This window comes from Emydura macquarii, unplaced genomic scaffold (genome assembly GCF_026122565.2).
Source record: "Emydura macquarii macquarii isolate MOO-44397 ecotype Brisbane River unplaced genomic scaffold, CSIRO-AGI_Emac_v2 contig_2897, whole genome shotgun sequence".
NCBI lineage: Eukaryota > Metazoa > Chordata > Testudines > Chelidae > Emydura > Emydura macquarii.
In genome coordinates, this window is record NW_027133034.1 from 53,501,675 (window position 1) to 53,517,397 (window position 15,723).

Consider the following 15,723-nt stretch of genomic DNA (forward strand, 5'->3'; position numbering starts at 1 on the left):
GGACACACACATATTAAAATGCCTGAAGAAACAAACAGTGGGTCTTGCTATGGCCAAACTCTTCAAAGCGATATAAATATTTTTTAAAAAAATCAATACAAGAAATTGGTATTGTAAGGGGGAAGGTAATTAAACTTGAAACTAACATGGGAGAAACTAACTCCACAGGAAACATCAGAAATGCGAAGAAAAAAATTCAAAGTTGAAAACAAAAGCTGTAAACAAGCAACAGGAGAAAACTGACTTGGAAGCCCACTACAACAATATCTGATCAACAAGATTGCTAAAAAATATGCTAAAATCATTATTACAGCCAAAAGACTAATTTGTCTATAACAAATGTGAGAGTATACAGAAGATCTGAAGGCAGGGGGAATGGCAAGTGGGCCTTGGTCTGCCTTTGGGAGACTTCATGTTCTGGACCTGAGTATTCCCATTCTTGCACAAGCTAGAAAAAATGGACATCACATCATAATTCTCAAATAGGTCTTTCTAGATTTTAGCACCAAAATAGAAAATAAAAGACAAACCTTTGAAGTGAAAAAGTTACATGTAAAAAAAAAAATACTTATGCTATGCTCTTCCCTGCTAGACTGAATTGGTATTGAATAGGTTAATAAAGTGCATCTTTCTTTTACACCACAAGACACCTGGAACTTCACAGAAATTGCTGCAGCATATTTCTCAGTGGGAGATGATTTAAATATTCAATGAGTCTTTTCAGAGTGGTTGTTGTTTTACTGGATTGGCAAACATAAATCAAGTTTTATACCCAATAAGGTCTTAATATACACCCAGGTGTATAGTGGGTGTTAGTACAAAAGTTAAAGATTTTAGGTGCCATATAAAGGCAGATGCTTTCTGCCACCTAAAAAGTGAATGCATGTACATTCAGAAGTTCTGAGAACAGGTTCTAAAGTACTGATGGGTGTAACAGGAGCTGAAATACCAGCCATACCATACCAATGTACAATAACCATAACAGGCGGGAAGTGTTTAGTAATTAAATGCTTTGTATTGCTGATTGCTAAATGTAGAATTACTGTGAACTAATTGAAGAAAAAACTCCATAGTAGTTTAATGGGTCTGATGAATGAAGCATCTGTGGAAGAGGCTATATACAGGAAAAGGTGTTCTATACAGGAAAAGAATGTAAAAAAATTGGCATAATTACAAAATTTAGAGACTTATGACTCAAATAGTTAATACTAGTGTAATTGGACAGAACTATTACAGATTTGACATTGAATCAGTTCCAAAATAAGTTGATAAATCAAACATACTTGAAAGGGGGAACTAACATACCGTATAGTTTTTCAGACTGAACTGAGAAAGAACTGGATAAACATGTGAATAATGTATAGCAAATATTGATGTAATGATTGGTGTTAAAACTTTAATGTTGGATCATCTAAATTTGATATTTAAGGTAACTTAAAAAAGTAAAAAATTTGCCTCCTCTTGGAAGTAAAATTGTCAGCATAACCAGTAGGGCTTCTGTCTTTCCATTGAAATCAGTGGGAAATTCTCATTGTCTTTATTTGGAACCGGCCCATAATCAGTGCAGCCATTTTTGTTATGTCAATGAAAACATTGTTAAAGGACATTCCTAGACTAACTTTGCTGAAGGAACAGTTGTCTAATGTGGCTTACATTTGAGGTTTTGATAAACATACTCATGAAAAGTCAGTCTTTGGATCCTGGGAATTGTCCATTTTCACTCTTCTCCACACAGTGATGATGAAACAGACAAGTAAAACATTCACATACTTAGGTGAACTATAAAATATTAGAGTAGGGACTTCAATTATTTTGTAAGCATAAGGCTTAAGAATGCCTTGGCTTAGGGCCAGTTTTCATAACATCCCTTGGAATGACGCATTCTGATTCTAAACCCAAACCCCTCTGCCAAATTAGGCAATAATTAGCCTGAAAAAACAACATACAAATAGTTAGAATGATAGCTGAAAGCAGTAACAGCTACTATTCACATGTAATCCTTACAGAGTCTGTGGGATATACAGCAAGTTTGAGGATTTTCAGTTTATTGGCCTTTATCTACAGCAAAGTCTTTTTATATCATTGTTTACTTTACTTTTCCTGCATTTGTGGAAAAATAATCTCATAAGCAGCCTATTTCATTGTTTCTCCTTGTGTCTCAAGTGTTGAGTGCAGCACTGGTGCTCTATCCTAACAGAGATCACAGAGCTTTGATTCCATGTTGTTTGCTTGCAAAAGACAAATTTTTTTGTGTCTTCTTCAAAGGCCATGTTTTCCTGATCTTTGGATGAAGTTCCAATTGGTATGTCCAGAAAATGTTACCTTTACAAGTTATGATCACTTCTTAGCAATAATAGAATTACAGATTTGTAATTCAGAAACAGGCTTCGGTGGAATCTACTGTAAGTGACCAGCAAAGATTGTTTTCCTTCTAAAACTGACCTTTAAAACAGGCAGGCTCCTTAGAGGTTAGCAGCTCAGTTTTCATTGTGTTTATAGAGGGAAAAGAAAAGCAAATACAGATAAAAGTAGGATAGCAACACTGAAAATGGTATTTAACCTCTTTTAAACAATAAAGTTTATATGTATCCTAGAACATCCTCTGCAAAGAATTTTTGGAGTTGATATGTAAAGTCAGTTTTTAATCTTGAGTCATTTGCATTGGTCACACTGCTTAACTTCAGACTTAACTATTGATGGACCACTTATGCTTTACAGTACAGCCACCACTGTGTTTTGTAACCAGTATAAAGCTTTTTCTGTCCCCCCACAACACAACCATTTGCCAGTGCATTCTGGGAAAATCTGGGCAGCTTTTCCATAGTATCTCAGCAGGGAGAGATACACAGATGACACTTAGAAGTGCCAACTCCATTTTGAATAATGTATTATGAGACAATCCATTGTAAAGAAAACAGAAAAAGCTGACTAGACATATCAGTTATACAGACACAGAGGATCTTGTCTATACAGCAAAATATACTGTGCTGAATCAGTTATCTGAGGACAATTCTGTGGTTGCCTAGGCCTCTGGCAGTGGTAATAAAAACAGTTACCTACCTTTTCATAAATGTTATTAGAGAGGTGTTCCTCATGTCTATTCCAAGTAGTGTGTGTGTGCTGCATGCACAGTTGTCGAAAGGTTTTTGTCCAAGCAGCATCCATCCGTTGGATCGGTGCAGGTGCACCCTGGAGTCATGCATCCATGGCTCTGTATATAGGCCTCTGACAACCCACCGCCTCCAGTTCCTTCTTGCCGGCTGGCTCCGACAAAGGGGAAAGGTGGATGGGTCTTGGAATGGATACATGAGCAATACATCTCAAAGATGAGTTACAAAAAGGAAGGTAACCATTTTTAATTCTTCGGGTGCTTGCTCATGTTGATTCCAAGTAGATGACTCCCAAGCTGACCATAGGAAGAAGAGTCAGAGCTCACAGAATCGCTGATTGAAGCACTGCTCTGCCGAATGCTTCATTGTCCCTCGCCTGCTGGGTGATGGCATAATGTGAGGTGAATGTACAGATCAATGGCCATGTTGTGGCCCTGTAGATCTTCTGCATAGGGCCATGCACCAGGAATGCTGTTGAGGAGGCCTTCACTCTCATGGAGTGTGCTGTCAGTGCTGGGGTTGGCACCTTTACCAGGTCATAGGAAGTCCTAATGCAGGACATGATCCATGATGAAATCCTTTGGAATGACACCAGGAGATCCTTCATCCTGTCCGCTACTGCAACAAAGAATTGGTCTGATTTACAAAATGACCTTCTCCTTTCAGTATAGAAAGCCAGTGCCTGTCTGACATCTAGCAAATGGAGACTTCTGTCTCTGCTATTGGCATGTAGCTTAGGGAAGAATATTGGGAGGAAGATGTCCTGGCTCATATGAAACTGGGATACCACCTTAGGGAGGAAGGCCGGATAAGGTCACAACTGGACATTGTCCTTATGGAACACCGTGTATGGAGGTTTGGATGTCAGGGCCTTGAGCTCAGACAGCCTCCTAGCAGAGGTTATTGCGACCAGGAATGCCACCTTCCATAAGAGGTAGAGGAGCGAGCATGTTGCTAAGGGCTCAAAGGGAGGCCCCATTAGCCTGGAGAGCACCAGGTTAAGGTCCCATGCTGGTATTGGGCAGTGAACTTGGGGGTACAGCCTGTCCAGGCCCTTGAGAAAATGGGTTGCCATCGGATTAGCAAAGACTGATTGACCATCCACCTCGGGATGGAACGCAGAGATTACTGCTAGGTGCACCTTTATGGATGACACTGCCAGACCTAGCTGCTTCAAGTGCAGCAGATAGTAAAAAAGGAAGGGTAATGCTGCTTGCATCAGAGGGGTGTCCTCCTGCATTGTCCAATTTAAAAACCTCTTTCACATGGCCAAGTCCATAGCCCTGGTGGATGGTTTCCTGCTGCCAAGGAGGATCTTTCTGACAGGCCCTGAGCATGTGGATTCCATGGGATTTAACCATGAAGCTTCCACCCTGAGGTGGAGAAACTCGAGGTTGGATGTTGGAGGCGACCGTAGTCCTGTGTTGTTAGGTCCAGAATCAAAGGCAGGGTCATTGGAGTGACTACCAACAGTTCCAGTAACATCATATACCAATGCTATCGGAACCAGTCTGGGGCTATCAGTATGACAGATGCTTTGTCCCTCCTAATCTTGAGCAGATTCTTGTGAATGAGCGGCGAAGGCAGGAACATGTAAAGCAGGTGGCCCTTCCAAGGAAGGAGGAATGCATCCACAATCGAGCCTGGGCTGTGGATCAGGTTTGAACAAAACTACAACAAGACTCAACAGGAGTGTCAACAAACAGATCTACTTTGGGAACTCCCCACTGTTGGGGGATGCTGTTCATGTCGTCCAGGAGAATAGGCCATTCGTGGCAGTGGAAAGATATGCTGAGATGGTCCGCCTGCTTGTTCTGCGATTCAGGATGCCTCTAAGTGTATGGAGTGAGCTATGCAGAAATCCTACAGCTTGAGGGCTTCTTGACACAGAGGAGAAGAGCGTGCTCCACCCTGTCTATTTATAGAAAACATTGCTGTTGTATGGTCCATCATGACTTATATGCATCTGCCTTGTAGATGGGACTGGAATATTTGGCATGCTAGGCGAACCACTTTCAGCTCCCTGACATTGATGTGGAGCGATAGCTCTGCTCGAGACCAGAGGCCTTGAGTTCTGAGGGTTCCTAGATGTGCTCCCCACCCCAACATTGATGTATCCATGACTAGTCACAATGATGGCTGGGGTCTGGAGAAGGACACTCCCATACATACGATTAAGGGTGGAGCCACCACAGAAGGGACTTGATGTCCTGAGGGGGAAGTGAAACTACCTTGTCTAGTTTTTGTCTGTTTGGCTGGTATGCTGATGCCAACCAACCCTGAAAAGGTCTGAGCTGCAGCCTAGCATGCTGGACCACATATGTGCAGGAGGCCATGTGACCTAGGAGCTTCATGAAGCTCCACACCGTCATGGTAGGAAAGCGTCTCAAGTCCTCTATGATGGAACAAATGATCGGGAAAGTGAGACTCCAACAGAAGAGCCCTGGCCTGAACCAAATTTAGGACTGCTCCTATAAACTCTATTCTTTGGGTAAGTGACAAGGTCATCTTGGGTATGTTTAGCTGTAAACCCAGTCTGTGGAAGGTTGACTGTATCAGGTTGACATGTCATCCAGTCATCTAGATATGGGAACCCTTGTACCTGTCGTCTCCTTAGGAATGCAGCAACAACTGCCATACACTCGGTTAACACTAAAGGGGCTAATGACAGGCCGAAGGGGGAGGACTGTGAACTGATGGGAGTGGTTTACTACGAACCTGAGGAACCATCTGTGGGATGGGACTATTGATATATGAAAATAAGCATCCTTCAAGTCAAGGGTGGCATACCAATCCCCCGGATCCAGGGATCGGAAGATAGCGGCCAAAGATACCATGTGGAAATTCAGTTTCTCCATGGATCTTAAGGTTTTGCAGGTCAAGAATGGATCTGAGACCCCCTTTGACCTTTGGGATTAGGAAATATCGGGAGTGATATTTCCCTTTCGTTCCTGAGGAACCTCCTCTACTGCTCCTACTCTTAGGAGCCTTTGCATCTCCTGCATAAGAAGTTGCTCATGAGAGCGGTCCCTACAGAGGGAAGGGGGATGAGAGGAACAAGAAGGTACAGAATTGGAGAGAATACCCCAATACTACCGTGCGCAGCACCCATCTGTCCAAGGTTAACTGAGTCCATGTATGATAGAAATGGGATAGATGGTTCAGGAAGCAGGGAGAAGGATCTGGGATCTGGTCTGGTGTGTCGGCCTCGGGTGCACCTTCAAAATGCTTGCTTGCAGCTGGAGGACTGCCTTACCGATCTCCGGCCTTGGTTAGGGAGAGGTTGAGGCGTCTTACCTCTTTTTTCTGCCCTGCTTCCTACCGTAGTCCTGCCCAGGCTGCACAGGATAAAATTTCCAAGTAGGCTGTGGCTTAAAATGCCTCCTGTGGGTGAATGGTGTATGAAGCCTTAAGGATTTCAACTGTTGCCCTTGAATCCTTCAGGCTATGGAGTCAGTCTGCTCCAAAAACCTGAACCTTCAAATGGCAAGTCTTGAATTATTTGTTGGACTTCTGGGGGGAAGGCCCAACACCTACAGCCAAGAGCTCCTTCTCATGGTGATCATGGAGGACATGGTTTGCGGGGCCAAGTCAGCCACGTCCAGAGCAGCCTGAAATGAGTTCCTTGCCACTGCCTTGCCCTCTTCCACAACTGCTCTGAATTCCGATCTGGAGTTGGCCGGGAGCAGTTCTTTGAACCTTGCAATTGTCTCCATTAATTAAAATTGTATCAGCTCAATATGGCTTGTTGGTTTGTGATGTGAAGCTGGAGCCCCTTAGTGGAGTACACCTTTCTACCAAAGAAATCTAGCTTCTTTGAGTCCTTGGACTTAGGTGTTGGGCCTTGTAGCCCCTACCTCTCTCTCTCTCTCATTTACTGCTGCTACCACCAGTGACACTGGCTGTGGGTGAATAAAGAGGAACTCATGCCCTTTAGAGGGTGCAAAGTACTTTCTTTCTATCCTCTTGGCTGTGGGGGGAATAGAGGCTGGTGTCTGCCACAATGTTCTGGTGGTATTCTGGATGGTTTTAATGAGGGGCAGTGCCATGTTTGCGGGGCCATCTGGTGCTAAGATGTCCACCATAGGATCCTCTCACTCCTTCCGCTTGGAGTCCTAGGTTCTGGGCCACTCTTTGCAATAGATCCTGATGAGCCTTGTTGTCCACAGTGGGTGGCGCGGGCAAAGTCCCTGCTACTGTTTTGTTGGGAGAGGATGACAATGGCCCTGGGTGATACCAGGCCTTCCTGACCCTCCGGGTCACAGATTTTTGTCCTGTGCCGGGTTGACTTGCTCAGTGCTGGGGTCAGCTCTGGTGCCCAACCCCGTGCTGTACTCTATGCCACCCTTGGCATCAGTCTTGACGTCTGCCTTGATGCCGGGTGATGTCAAGCGTTCATGTGGCCAGGGAGCTCGTTTATCAGAGGTGATTGAGTGGGAATGCCTAGAGTGGGACCCCAAGAAGTCCAAAACAGCCATTGCGCAGGCATCTGCCCCTGTGCTGGCCAAGGTCCCATGAAGGGGGCCTGCCGCCCCTTCTCCTCCCTGTAGCAGCACCACTCTGACCGGTGCTGAATACACTTAGAGGTGTATGACTCCACCTCTGAGTCCGATGACACCAAGCATGGGGACCAGGGTGGTGCTGAGTGAGATGGTGTTGATGGAAAGGCGACTGATGCTGCATTATGGCAGGCTTGCCTCTAGACAGCATCACACTTTGCTGCGGTGCTGGAGGTTTTAATTCTGGCACTCTCTCTATTCTGGCGGGGTATGGCTGTGCTGTCATGGCTATCAGGTCCCTAGCTGCCTCAAAAGTGTCAGGGGTGGAAGGGAGGTCCTACTCTTCCACATGACTCTCCCTTACGGGTGAGTCCACTGATGCCGGACTCTTCTGTAGATCTGAAGTTGACTGTGCTGCCTCTGGGTGGTAGGCGCTGGGTATCCCGGCGTGGGACACACACAGTTGGCGCTGTCCCTCCCCCCTGCCTTCACTATGGATGAATACCCTCTATCAGTCTTTTTAAGCCTCTTGTGAGGCACCAGAGAGTAGGAGTGGTGCCGAGTTCTCTCAGATTCTCAGCACCGGATTCTCTTGTTGCTTAGTTTTTTTTCGGTGTTGTAGACTTAGAAATAGAGGCTGGGACACTCCGCACTGAGGTACTTGTGTGACGGGTCCGAGTGTCCTGGGGCCAGTTGGGGACGGAGAGCTGTCTCCATGAGGACATGTTTAAGTCTGACCTTCCTCTCCTCGATCTTAGAATGGACTCATCTGCAAATCCTTCAGCAATCAGTCTGGTGGGATTCACTCAGGCATTTCAGGCAGGATTCGTGGGGATCGCCCTTTTGCATATGTTTATGGCAGTTCCCACATGGTTTGAATCGTTGGGAACGAGGCATGCCCGGATTCCCAGATGGGAGAAAATGTATTGGCGGGGGAACCCCCCAAATAAAAGTTTAGCTAACTACTAATACCTGACTCCAAGCTAACTATTTACAGGAATGACAGCAGAAGGCCAATGGGGAAACGCTTGCTCAAGCAAGGGAAGATAGAAGCTCCAACAACTGTCATGGGCGGTAAGAAAGAACTGAAGAGGCAGCAGGTCGGCAGGGCCTTATATACGGTGCTATGGAGGCATGACAGCAGGGGGTGCCTGCACCGACCCAATGGGCACCACGAGGGGAAAAACATTCTGACGACTGCATGCACGGTGCACACACACCCACTTGGAATCAACATGACCAAGCACTTGAAGAACATATTGTTAGTTGCCCTGGTTACTAAGCAAATAAACGTGTGTGTGGACACAGCTATGTTTTGCACCAACCTTGTCATTAACTGGATACAGACCATTAAAATATTGTAGTGTAGACAGAGACTGCGTAAAAGAAGGCTTCAGTGTAGTGCTGAATCCTGATACTTGTGCAAATGAGGGAAGACACCATCCTTCTGAGGTTCACAGTGCCCTTTATGAGTAAGTCTACTAGTGGAATGCTATCGTTATTGGCACTTAGTGCTGCACTACTGCTCAATGCTGGCCAGATGAGAAAGAGAACATTGAGAGAGAAAGATGAAGAGATACATAGACAGGAAGCAGGCTAGACTACACAGGAGAAAACAGTGATCAAATGGTTTGTATCCTGCCATTTCTCCACTTTGAGGTATATGTAGCCGATCAGAGATTATCTGTTTTAGAGTTCATGAAATCCTGGAAGGGAGGGGATAAAAAAATTGAGAATTGGGCAGGGGAGAATCAGGAGGATTAAAAGTAAGCAATAAGAAGATACATTGTATTCAATAAAAGCTGTTACCAGCCAGCAAAAGTGTCAGTTTGAATATTATAGAGAAAAACTTGTCACAAGTGCACTCATCTTGTATCAGTTTGACCAGCTGAGCTTCATTCTGTCCTTAGACATGCATACACAGCTTGCTGTATGGGTCTATCTGTGGTCTGCAGTGGGCCCTTTGAGTTTAGCTAGTCACATGAGTTACTGAGTCCACATGCACTAGATTATTACATCTCCCTGATAATAGCTAGGGAGCGTTTAAGCTGTGAACATCCTAGTTGGTTGGTTCTGGACCTAATTTATGTGTTGCTATCCTTCAAAGATATAGTATGGCTAGGATTTCATTTGAATCATGCAAAGACTTGTACCATAGTGTAACATTTACAAGTACAGTATTCACTTCCAATAAAATGGTGCAAAGGAAAACATGTATTGACAATATTTTGTCCACATGCAATTACATGAGATTCAGTGTAATACAAAAAACTAAGGCAGAGACTTACAGAAGTTAGAGAAACCACTTAAATCCTTAAAATATATCAGCAACTCTTTCTCAGAGACACAGCACAGACATGCCGTGAATGGACAATGCCCTTGTGGCCTTGTGTTTCTCTTTCCCTCTTCTCTTTCAAAATGGAGAACTCATCTTTAGTTAAAAAGCTTAAGTTCCCATCCCTGTGTCATGCAAAGGTGAGGCTCTCTCTTCAGTTAAATCCCTCGCTAGATCGTTGGCTGATAAGGGGTTCAGAAAAACACTTTTTGATAAATAGCCATAATAATAGAGACATTTTCCAGTAGTCTTAAGAAAGTATCTGGATGTTTGTCAAAAGGCTTGTGTGATGTGTCCTTGCCCAGATCTTTTATGGTTGATACATATCTGATTGTAATTTTCATCCTCCTTAGTATATTTACATATATTTTTAAGAAAACATTGATATCTTCATAGAGAATCCACTGAAGTCCTGCATCATCATCTATCTTCCTCAAAGAGAAAGAAAGATTATACTACCGAAGTCTTTTCTGACTGATGGCCAGAACTGCCCACTATAGAAAAGCACCTACGCTTTCTGTTTGATCAAAATGATACTGAACAGCATTTGAAAGAAGCAATTGTCAGGTGAGACTATTGTTACTCTTAATATTTATTCTGCTGTCATAAAACAGATGAAAGACTCTTGACTTCCACTGAGATGTGAGTAAGAACAGATAAGGTCTCTGAGAATCTCAGGAAGCTTGGCTGCCAATTGTCTGGCTAATGTAGCATATAGTACTAATAATACTTCAGTAAAACATCGAAAATACCACACTCTTTGCCAATCACAGATGGTATGTCAACCTCATTTTGCTTCAAGCCAAGTATAACTGTCAAGTGTCTGCGTCATGGGGCTTAGTGTGCATGAAGAGTGTTTTAGAATGGAACACAAAATTATCTTGATAAATTGGAGAATTGGTCAGAAATCAGTAAGAGGAAATTCTATTAAGGCAAGTGCAAAGTACTGCACTTAGGAAGGGAAAATCAAATGTACAAATACAAAATGGGAAATAACTAGCTAAGCTACAGTACTGCAAAAAAGATTTAGGGATTACAGTAGATCCCAAATGGAATATGAGTCAGTTTGAGGTTGTTGCAAAAAAGATAAGTTATATTAACTTATATATTAACAAGAGTGTCATGTGTCAGACACAGGAGGTAATTGTTCCACTCTACTTGGCACTGGTGAGGCCTCATCTGGAGTACTGTGTGGAGTTTTGAGCACCAAACTTTAAGAAAGATGTGAACAAATTGGAGAGAGTCCAGAGGAGAGCAAAAAAAAGTTAAGGGGAAAGGTTGGAACAACTTGAGCATGGATAGGCTAGAGAAGAGAAAGCTGAAGGGGGATTATGATAAGTCTTCAGATATGTAAAATATCAGGGGGACAGTGATCACTTGTTCACCAAGAACCGAGGGTAGGACAAGTAGTAATCAGATTAGTTTGAAGCAAGGGAGATTTATGTGGAATATTAGAAAAACCTCTCTAACTATAAAGGGTAATTAGGCACTGGAACTGGTTACCTGGGGAGTCTGGAATCACTGTCATTGGAGGGTTTTTTTAAGAACAGGTTACACAAACTCCTGTCAGGGATTATCTAGATATACTTGATCTAGCTTCAGCACACTGGAGGGTCGGGGAGTGTGGACTAGATGAGTTCTTGAGGTCATTCCCAGCCCTACATTTCTGTGATGCTATGATTTCTATCTTCCCATCCCTTGAAAAGATGGACAGAGTATAACTGATGAAGTGATGCCTGCTTGACTCTGCAGACAGGTGGAAACACACACTGAAGAGGTTTTAACTGTCCCATTCATCAGAGCCCTGATTCTGCAGCTATAGAATCTGGGATTTTTCATGATGCCACAGAATTCAGCAGTCTTGCCCCAGAATTTGCTGTTTTGAAATTACAGTTAACTGCAGCCAATTCAGAGCCTGTTGACCTATCATGGTATCACTATCGTATTGTTTTTCAGGTGTTGTGCTGAAGGGCAACATTCACAGTTCAAACAAGTGTCTTAACTTGTACAGAAATCTTTAATTTCCATGAAGAATGCTCCCTGTACTTAAACTGGAAAAAAATAATGGTACTATCCCAAGATCCACACAAAAACCAGCCTCCACCATCTTGCTACACCAAATTCCCCCTCCCCCCACATCATTGTCAGTTGCCCAAATGTTGAAAATACGATTATGCATGCTCTACTGGGCTACTCAAGGGGGTTCAGATACACAAATGATTAGGGCTGGCTTAAGGCCTAGGCTCAATAGGCACATGCCTAGGATTCTGATTTTCTGTCATGTGATGGCATCAGACTCTAAGATTTCATTGAAAACAAATTGTTTGTAGACCTGAGTGTTGCAAAGAAAAGTTTGAAAACATGAACTGAGTGTAACTGATATCTGTCTGAGCCAAACACCCACCACCACAGCAAGCCAGGTTCTTGCCACTCTTGGAGGCCGGTCTGATCAGAGGATACTCGTATAGGATTGGTCCCCCTTCAGTGATGGTTTGATGTCTCATTGGATGTTACAGGATTAGTTCCGCTCCTTCGATGAGGCTTGGATACCCAGTTGGACTCCACCCTTCCCTTCTAGCATTTGGTTCCCTGGGTCAGACTGTAGCCTAATCTATAGATTATGTATTAATTTATGTATCACATAATTTCCAGTTATTACTTCAAGGGTTGAGAGGTTTTTATTCCAAGATTAGGCCCAGTATTAATTCAATTATATAGTTGAGAACCCTGATGTGCACAGATACAACAGTCACACTATAGGAACTTCTTTATAATTACAAATAGTTTATTAATACATTTAGCATAGTTACAAAGACTCCAACTCAGTAAGATAGATATACTACAGAATGTGAATCTGCACATCCATATATTCTCATCCTCCATTGTAGAACAACCTGAAACATTAGCCATCATCTTCCTCATTACCATTACCTTTTCCTTCATCACCAGTGACCATTATTCTGGCACCTTCCAAGGACTACATTTCTTTTTTCTACTGCCCAAGGCTGGGATGTAACTTTTAATATATGATGCTCTGACGCCATTATGTTTGTTGCATATTTAATAGGGGATTTTTCCCTTTTCCTTATTTGTATATTTTTACCTTACTAATGTTGGATTGTTTTTTTCCTATAGGTTAATATATCAATTATCTTATTGTTATATACATTGATTACCATGGCCCTCTTGTGGTTCGGTATCTGCAGATGTGTAGCTCATGTACCTGTTATGTATGTTAATTCATTGTCATAACACTCTTGTGGTTGGATCACGTAGCTGTGGTTAGAAATTTCTCTTAAACGCTATTTTTAGCTCCTCAATACTTAGGATTTTCCATTGAGACATTTATTTATCTAAAGTTTATCCGTACAAAGTTCATAGGCCTTAAGCTTTATGCTAACTTGCTGAAGCTAATGTCTTAAAGTATATGACCTGTAGGTAACCCTGCATTACTGCTGAATATAATAGAAAGCAGAAAATACAAGAAAGGCAAGCTAGCCCTATGGGCTACAAAACTGGCGATGGAAAAGAGTGTTACCAATTAGATTTGTTGGAGAAATTTTTTTTTCCTATGTCAAAAAACTGAAAACCCCAAAATTTGAGAAAAGCAAAAAACAAACACAAGAAGTCACACATCCACCACCACCACCCCCAAAGGAAGAAACGTAAGCTGCCAGAGCATGGGTGACTTACCAGTAGAGCAGGGCCTCACCTGGTAGTTGTGGTGGTAGCTCGGGTAATGACAAGCAGAGATCCAGGGATCAGGCACCAGTTCAAGGGCGAAGCTAGAGTCAGGGTCGAGGGGCCAAGCTTAAGGTCAGAATTGGAGTCAGAAGCAAAATTCAAATCTGAAGGGGGAGCTGGAGTCGTAGTCAGAGAGAGAACCAGTGGGTCAGAGCCAGGAGTCAGAAACCAGAATGGAGCCAGTACAGGGCTGGAGCAAGCCCTAGATGCAGGAAGCAGACGTGATAGCATGGTAGGCACAGCTGCAGGGCATGGTACACACTGAGCATCCACTGTGCTGCTGCTGCAAGGCTCAGGTAGCAGATTGCTAGCTCCTCTGCATAATTAGGAAGGGCAACCATTTGGAGAGGGTCATTGGGCCCAGCTGAGCTTGCTGGGTTGCCTAGCGACCAGGCTGGGAACCAGCTGTGTCCCTGACATAATTTTCAACAAATTTATCAGAAAGATTTTCCATCAAAAAAAATTTAACAGAATATTTTTGGCGTGCTCTCGTACTCACCCAAGTGGCACCACGCTGAGATGTGCAGGTCTTTATAATATGCATGACCTTCTTTCTGACATGCTTCAATCAGCAGCGAAATAATAAGAAATGTTGACAATTAATTTAAGGCACCTGAGCACTGTATCAAAATGAATGGGGCAGTTTACACTTCTGAGCTATTATTTCCAGACTCCTCTTAGGGTTCAGTTTAGATTATTGATCTACAAGGCAGCAGGTTAACACATTGATAGAATTTGATTATCATACATCAAAGATTAATCAGAAAGGATTAATACTTTAACCAATCCAGGGAGACAGATTTTAGCTTTATTTCTGTTTCAAATTGGTTATAGTTTTGTGGGTTTTTGTACTCATTTATAATTTTACTTGCCCATTATAGTTTGTAGTTGGTTGCATACTTATTATCCAATTATACATTAATATAACATGTGATTAACATTTCCTATACATCTGCAAGATGAATCATGTCCCCTGCATATTCCATTCTATATACAGTATAAATTTCATTTGCTAATAATTTTCCATTATTTTTGTAAGCATATCAGTGAAAAAAAAATATTTAGTACCACCTACTTATTACTTTCTTGTGGTTTTGGTTACAGTTTCATAACTCCTTGTTAATGTAGCAGAGCCAGTCACATTTTTACCTAACAAGCACGTTTTTAATTTGCTGGCACGCGTGATTAAAAGCAACTTTATGCAGCTGTAAGGGGAGGTTACTTACTGTAACTGGAGGTTCTTAGAGATGGATGATACCTATCTTTATTCCAGTTGTGGGTTAAACATGCTCACCATTCACCCAGACCCAGAGAATTTGAAAGTAGTGTCCATTGGTCCACACATGCGCTTTGGCTCACCTTGTGCCACCAGCTGACGGGATAAAGGGCGGAGTGGACCAACTATCCAGTTACTTTTTCACCATGAATCAGAGGAGATCTGAAGTAGAGGGGAAGGAGGGCAGCTAGTGGAATACAGTAAGGAATCACACAGCTCAAAGAACCTCCAGTTACAGGTAAAGTAACTTTCTCCTCCTCAAGTGATGGTCCTTAATGTATTCCACTGTGGGTGATTAACAAGCAGTACTTAAGTAGGAGGAGCATCCAAGGATGTAGACCAGGGGTGGGGAACCTCCGGCCCGCGAAAGAACTTGATCCGGCCCGCAGGCGGGCGGGAAGTGTGCGCCGCCGAAACCCTGCCGCCGAAACCCTGCCGCCGTCTGCCCATTTTCGGCGGCGGGGGGAGTCCGGAGGCGGTTACTGCCCCACGGAACCCTGTGGACACTGTAAAACCGCGCCGCCGAAAAGGCGGAAACGGCGGCAGCATTCGGGCGGCGGGTACTGCCCCACACGTAACTGTGCCGCCGCCAAATCCCCCCCTGCCGCCGAATCCCCGCCCGCCGCCAGGGCCACCATCAGGCCCTTGGCAACAAAAAGGTTCCCCACCCCTGATGTAGACAGTAGGGCTGAGGGAAGGACAGCCATTCCATAAGAGACAGCAGAGTAGTCCTGGTCTAGGACATAGTGTCTCATGAAG